Genomic DNA, 7940 nt, shown 5'->3' on the forward strand with positions numbered 1-7940 from the left:
GTGCTATGACCAGGTGATTCTAAAACAGGTTTTCAGGCAGTTATTTTCATTGTCAAAGAAGTTAAAATAAAAAGATCTACTGGGAATTTAAAAGATTGAATTCATGCATTCTCAAAGCTTTCTCAAAGACTGTGATGAAGGCCTTAAATAAATTATTTTTTTAAGTTAATTTGGCCCCTCATCCATATGAGGACATTAGTTATTGAAGAAAACATCGGCATTGGCCATCAGAAAAATCGTTGTTTTAAACATCGGTATCGGTATTGGCTTTGATTTTGGTGTATCCCTACATATGATGCATCACGATATCTTATGAACTTCTTCTTCGGCCAGTTAATCTCCGTTCGCGTTGACTCCTTTCATATCATAAGCGCCTCTGTGAGGAGTCATGAAGTATATGCAGAGTCAAAATGGCAGGGGAATCTGTTTAGAGCGCCGTATATTTGTAAATTAAAATATCGATATTTGACGCCAGCCCATCAATAATTATATTGCATAAGTCAGGGTGATGATATATTGCTGTATCGATATTTTGAAAATCACATAAATTGATTTAAACTATGTGTGTAAGTGTGTGATGTGAGTAAGTGGAAGCTACGCCAAGTTGTCCCAAGTGTGGGCAATAAATGATGGCTGACGAGGCCCAAACACGTTGCCCCAAAGATCATCATTGGGGAAAACATGCTGCAAATTTTGTTCCTTCCCAAACCTGTCAGACAAATTCAACAATAAAATTAAACAGAGATGCTGCAGAAAACAAAACAAATACGTTAACAGTGAACGTCCAGCCAATACAAAAAATGTTAGCTAGAAAATACAAGTGACAAAAAGACTCTTCATATCCATCACAAGGAAAGTTTCCAGCAGGGCATGAAATGTCAGACTCCACAGTGCCAAACGCTGCCTGAAATCATTATCCATCATAAATCTGCAAGAGTTGCAACGGCATAATAGATGTATTATATGTATTATATATTGTGTTGTTACAAATGTATCTTTTCATTAAAGTAAATTGTCAAAGAGGCTTTTACATTAGAAACTCCTGACTAACAGAAGCTGTCACTGACCTCTGTTTGAACCAGAGTGACGATGGAAAAGGCGATATGGGGGAGGGGTGCTATTGAGGTAAATATACATGATTGTATGGTATCCCGCAGGCAAACACTAATGACTGACCCTTAGAGCACAACTTATACAGCTTGATACTGAATAGATTTCCTATTTATCCACAGGGACAACCGTGAACTTGTATATTTAAAGGATGAAAATACTAAAATAGATTTTTTTAAGAGGACAAAATGATCACTCGTGATAGTACTAAATAGTGTTATCTGACAGTGTATCATGGACAAAACATAGTGGCCCTCATCTTTCATTCAAAATATATATATTTTACAATTCAATAAAGAGCAGCACTGTATTAACCTTCTGTCAAGAATGCCACGGCCTACTGATGAAGTACATCTTCTCTCCATTTGGTGGTCATCCACAGGGAAAGGGAACAATTAGGCCAAAAAGAGGAAATGGTCAACATCAGGAAACAATGCGTCTGTTTCCAACTGTGCTGCCCCTTTGCCACTGTTTCAAGAAGACAATAAGGGAAGACAGGCAAAACTGAGAGTCAAATCGAAGGTTAATTGGAGCCAGGAAAATGTCAACCAATTTTACCGATCACCCACAAGGGATACGCAGCCCTTGGTGAAAAAGATGCTGGTATATCTGCGGAGTATATTAGCTTCCTATCCATAATGGCCTCCTGAAGAGAGTGATGATGACATCTTTTCAGCACTCTGTTCGCCCTCAAAGCATTTGCGTGTGCACAAAAGACAAAGCGAGAGTGTGTGTGTGTGTTTGAGTGTGTGTATATCTATGGGTGTGTTGTATGCTTCATGCCAAAATCAGTATTGCAGTCGGGGATGCACGCTCCCTGGGAACCGACAGGTGTTGGCACCAGATCTCTGACACCTCCGTGGTCATGACATATCCATCCCCCCCGGTTAGTTTTACCACAACACAAGGTGCTTTGACAACAACAACCTCTCTGCCGGAGAATATAAACGGCATTTTGGGCCTGATATGCCATGTATTATAAATATGACAAGTATAGTAGTGAAAATAAAGTGCTCTTTGTCGTGCTTCTGAAGACTTTTCAGGCTGCTTTGTGAGGCTTTCATCACGGCAGCCTTTGACAAATCCCAGGTGTGAATTTAGCTGCTTGTGCCGGCGTTTGTGAACGATTATTACGACATCCTTCACCGAAATTGAATTCTCAAGAAAAAGATTGATAAGAAACTTTTAAAGCTATAAAGGAAAGGAAATAAAGAATGCACTATTTTAAGGTTAACCTGAGTGAAAATGTCACATTGGCAGTTTATAGAGGAAATTGGCCTTCAGTCAAACAATGAAAGGATTGCCACAAAGGTTGTTTTTTTAAATACAATCACACACACGCCTGCTCACATACACACACATTTTGTGTGACCTGGACCAATCTTACGTTGGGAATAATCTACAACTGTAGTCCCATAAAGATTTCATGAAATTCATATATGTGTCCTCCTGTTGTTGAATTTTTGCCCTTTCTTTGTTATTATTAGGTTAGTGTTGGAATAGGTATTAAAAGAAAATAACACCATGTTAATTACATTGATTAGCTCATCGTGCATGTTTATTGCACCCTTATTGAGCAGTGCTCTCCAGCACTCCGAGTGACCCATGCTATCACTCGCATGAAATCATGCTGTCACATCCTGTAGTCTTTTTTTGTGCCTTTGACAAAGGGCAACTTAGCCTTGATCTTCCTCACAGGACTATAGAGACTAATGATAATAAAAGGATTACTCTTGGTATGAGAAAAGGTGCTGTAGTCCTGTCTTAATTGGTGAGTTCCTTTGCTAAGTTGATCTAGTCTTGAGGCTGCCAGTTAGTGAACTGGTCAATTAATCTTCCCTCTCTCATAATGAGGTGGGGGATTTCAGATGGCTGGTCCTTCACACAAAGACAGACAATGTGCCCAAAGGATCCTCTGTCCCTGCACCAAGTGACCTGACAATTAAAAAATGTACCTCCCTACTTCCCCCTCCTCACCAGGTGGCAAATTGGTCTGACCCAGCCTCATATCAAAAGGACTAACCATGACTTCAAATCGACTTTACAGGCACAAAAGGGGGGAAAGGGCGGTATCCTCCATGAAATAAGATTGTTGTATTAAGACTTTTTGCCCCACATCATTCTGCCTTCCTCGTTCTGTGGTAAATGAAAAGAGACTTGTTGGGTCCTCCCCGCTGCGTGTCACAAAGGTTTACCCTCCCACAGGACAAACATGTAATGTAGCTTGACATTAATTTGAGGATGCAGATGTGACAGTGGAATAAGCTTAATGTTGAGGGTTAAATGTGCTTGACCTTGCATTGTCACAGGCTTTAAATCTATTAAGTGAGAAGGAGCCAGTCTCAATGAAAAGCAAAATAGAAACCAGTTACGATTCTTTGACCTTTACAGCATCTGTCCAAGTTTTATTCCCTGCTAAAAAAGTACCTCTTTGTAACCAATCAGAGGGCAGTCCTTTAGGAATGGTCTCCCAGGAGCAGCACTGCAGATTGCATTGCATTGCTTTGGTTTCATAAGGCAGATAATTGGGAGAGACTTGAGCTCTTCGGAGTAACCCGGTATCAACACACCAAGTGTTCATTTAATCATCACTACAGCTTTAAATGCAAGAACTGCTGTGGAGAAACAAGGTAACAGGATAGGACATCAGCGGTGTGCTGATACTTTGGCTATTTTAAGCTCAGTTTGGCAAACCAGTGCATGAGACGGTCCAAAGCGGAGCTGTTGGATAAAGGCCAACCGGCAACAGTGGAAGTATATTGTTTACTCTGCTGGAAATCTGTGCTAACAAAATACTACAAGCTTTGTAGTAACTCCTGAAGTATTGTCGTCCAATCGGCCTAATGAAGCTGGGAGTCTGCTGGAGTAAGCAGGGAGTGTAGATGTTGAATTCTGTCATTACTTAGATTTGAAAAGATTGCTTTGCAGGAAGTAGCTCTCAAAACTTTGTGACAACCATGGAGAGGGGTCGTTCCTCTTTGCACCTGCATTACCCCATGATGAGATACATCTTACAAAAACTACTAGACAACCAAAACCAAATGAATAAACAAATAACATTTGCAGATTAAAATAAAACAGGCCTATTTTTTGGGAATATTTTTCACATACAAACAAGTCACTATGAAGAGATTTGTTTTAAGCCTTGGTGAGTAACAGTCTCTTGGTTACACTTCACTGGCTAACCATTAAGGTTACTGATGACATTGTTTAAGTTCACTGTTGAGTGTCAGTAGCTACAATCCTCATTGATCCATGACTTTATCAGGTGCTGCCATGCAGAACGGCGGTACAAACCATGAATTAGTCCCCTCACTGCCTCAACCTGGTTGTTTGACCCCTGACATTTTGACATTGTCTGCTAGAATCCAAAGACTGCAGAATGTGACTGAAATCTCTGTTCAAAAGTCGTTTTTTATAAGGAAGCTTTTCTTTACTGACTGAAAGTTGCGACACGAGTAGATATGTGGATATAGTATGTGTAAAGACTGAGTGATGTATTAGTAATATATCGTGTAGAGATCCTGCAGCATTGTCTCGATTTCGCATTTTGTCACAAAGTAATGTAGCTCAAGATTTGTTTTTCATGGCCATGATTGTTACTTTGCATTTAATTAATGTCTATTTATCTTTATTAAAGAAATATAAAATACAGCTTATTAATCATTTTGATTGTGCACTAACTTGTCGTAGGGAATATGCCGCCTCTCTCCTCTCTGTGGCATCCCTAATTCAAAGCTCATACATTTAAAAAAGTGGGTTAGAAATCCATGTTTTTCAGCAGGTTATCTGTCATATCCATTTTTGGACAGTTGTAAACTTTCTGTCTTTTTCGCTGATTGTCATGTTTTACACTTTATGTATGGAAAGCCCCATGAGCATTTATTTGACATCCTTGATATCAAGCATCAGTCTCCTATACTAGTTCAGTCTTTGAAAGACTTACACGTTAACTAGTGGGCAGCAAAAGCTCTGACATAGTAGCCAAAATATCCACTTGTTATACTGGTGTAGGACATTGTGACCTCACAAGTTAACTAGTGAGTCTTCAAATGTTTAGTAGTATACTAATAAGAGCCAAAATATCCTTACTAGTAAGGTCAAACAAACCCTAACTAGTGTGAGGTTCAAAGGGATTCACTTGTTAAGTAATTGGGACAAAAATGTCCATTAGTGACGGCATTTTTGACCCTACAAGTGAAATACTCATGGTCAAAATATTTAGTTAAGTTAACTACTATTCGCCAAAATGCCCACTAGCAATAATAGTTGTGGTCCTTTTGACCTTACTAGTTAACTACTAGGGTTCAAAATGTTTTCAAGTCAACTAGTAAGAGCCAAAATGTCCACCAGTTGTACTAGCGAAGGTGTTGCTCTAACTCGTGAGCTTGTGAAGCTAAAAGCATTTACTAGTTGAACTAGTCCCACTGTTTGCACAAAGTGATAATGAGGAGGTGGGGAAGACGTGTGCATTGACTCTTTCTATTGGCTGTCAAGTTCAAAATAAAAAATGCCATCGAATCAGGACTCAGGAGTTTGTTATCATCCCACCCGATTCATTTACATGAACGCTAGTTATCATGTTGGACTGAGAGATTGCAACTAGTTGGTCTTACTAGTTAACTACTGAGGCTCAAAATTCTTACTAGTTAACTAGTTAAGGCTACAATGTCAGCTAGCTACACTAATGAGGATGTTTAGACCTTACTAGTTAACTAGTCAGAGCCAAGTGTTGTTTTTCAATGTATTAGGAATCGTAGCGTAATATACATTTTACTTATAAATGATGATTCGATTTTTCTTTGGTGCAGTTCAGGAGATTTGAGATTAAATTTTTTATATCTTGCAAAACATTTTATTCAGCGTGTTTCCAATAGAAAATAATAATAATGACAGTTAATAGGACTCCTCCACATCATACTTTTCAGAAAAAAACAGATGTTTCCCATTGGATGCTGAAGAGTCCAGAACATCCTATATATTTGAACAGCGTATGTCTAAACATGAACTTGACCTCACTCATTTTCAATTTATGGTGACTGAATTGTTCAAATAGTAAAAGCCCTATGAGGGATGATTTAATAGTGAGTGTACCCTAAGTATGGGTCAAGATCAGAGTCAAGTTTTTTTGGCTCTGTCTTGTGGAGTACAGACTCCATCGAGAGTAATTATTTGTGGAGGGTTTAGGGCCCTGGGGGTGACGGAGTGGGCGGGAGGGGCACAGGGTGCGCTGAAACGGAAAGCACGCCAGTCCCACTCACGGTTGATGCTCAGTGAATCTGAAAGGTCATGTCATGTTTTCTGGCAATTGACTCGATTGGTTTGGATTCTGCAACATAAGGCCGGGACAGTGGTGTGTGTGCGTGTGTGTGTTTGTGTGTATGTGTGTGTTTCTGCACGTTTGCTGGGAAATGTGCCCCTGGGTTATTTTTTGCATTGACCTTATTACCCTGCGCAGTGACGAGCTTGCCACATAACTTGCTCCCTCTGACTCTTTAACACACAAACACATGTAGATGCAGATGCTGCACTTGGTAATTGTTAACATCAATAAAAAGCTTTTGAATATAAATTTACATTAAGCCAAAGCGTCTGTCATGCATAACATGTGAAATCCTTACTGCTATATTAACCACAACAACACATTTCTATTAAAGCGTAAACGTCTCCATCGTATTAGCTTTATAGATAATGTTGGTTAGAAAACACAAAGAGAAGCTGTTTGTTTTGTGTGTGCGTGTTTGCAGTCTCCATTTCCCCAAATGAACAGAGACACTGACAATATTAGCACATTTAATTAATGTTGATCCTAATCATCAAACACCGACAGCTTACAACAAGATGCTAGCTCAGACATACTGTGAATTCTCTGCTGCAGTCTTTCAGGATGTATCCGCTGATACGGCTTCTGCCTCGCAGCCATTCTGTGCAAGTAATTTACCAGAACAATGTAATCTTAACCTCTCCCCTTTATTCATCATCTGGGAGGCTCAACCACCCGGCTATAAATATAGAAACACCGGGAGCATCAGGATGATTTCTATATACGGTCTGAAAGGGAGCTGTTGCTTTAAAAGCTTTATAGCACAATTTGAAGGAAATGTCAGATTCAGTATTTAAAGCAGCCCTTTAGTATCTCTAACCTATACATTTTAGGTGTTTCTTATTCACACAAGCACGTAAATAACTGTGATGGAAAAACATATAATAAAGGCACCAAAAATGAGATCTGTTTGTCCTTTAGGCGATAGCACGCAACATGCAGTTTTACCAGCAAATCCTTTGCCAGCCTTCACTCTGCCATGCCTACGCGGTTGACTCCTGCACTCCAGCGGATCGGTGGCAGAGGTCCAGAGTCACTTAGATCATTTTACCCGGGGCACAAAGGGGGCAGAGAGGAGCCACTGACCCTGCACTCGTCAGGCAGGGCTTTACGCCTCGCTGACTTCCCTGGTGTGACATTTCTCCTGTATTTGCCCCTCCCAACGCCTCCCTATGTAACCACCACTGCAGTGCAAAAAAGGGATCATTGTCTGTAGCGATATCAATCAAATGAACAGCATCTGGGGTCAATCTGCTGTCAGTGCTCCCTCTTTGCTGTCCCAGCTCTCATGTAAAGTGACAATAATGACAGAATGTCAGAAATGTTACCAAATGTAGCCGGTTAACGCAGGACGACACTTTGAATCCCATTCTTCTCAAACACAAACGTTGTACCTGTCTTCCCTCCCGTCGCCCATCACAAGACCTTAACGTGTATGTGTAGATTCAAGCCGCCTCCCCCTCCGACAAACACACCCCCTGCTGCGGGTCATACAATGGTCATGACA

At 40.3% G+C, this 7940-nt stretch overlaps 1 protein-coding gene across 1 annotated transcript in view; it reads right to left on the reverse strand.

Annotated features, from left to right (window-relative positions):
* The window catches only part of lysmd4 (LysM, putative peptidoglycan-binding, domain containing 4), a 29998-nt gene extending 22980 nt beyond the window's left edge, over positions 1-7018 (reverse strand). Inside the window, exon 1 of the mRNA XM_069686687.1 lies at positions 6970-7018. The gene's annotated coding sequence lies outside the window, so the exon portion shown is untranslated. The remainder of the gene's footprint in view (positions 1-6969) is intronic.
* Between the last annotated feature and the right edge of the window lie 922 nt (positions 7019-7940).

Source organism: Semicossyphus pulcher, unplaced genomic scaffold, assembly GCF_022749685.1.
Source record: "Semicossyphus pulcher isolate SPU_LCO1_2020_fin unplaced genomic scaffold, fSemPul1.0.p SCAF_8, whole genome shotgun sequence".
NCBI classification, from domain to species: Eukaryota; Metazoa; Chordata; class Actinopteri; order Labriformes; family Labridae; genus Semicossyphus; species Semicossyphus pulcher.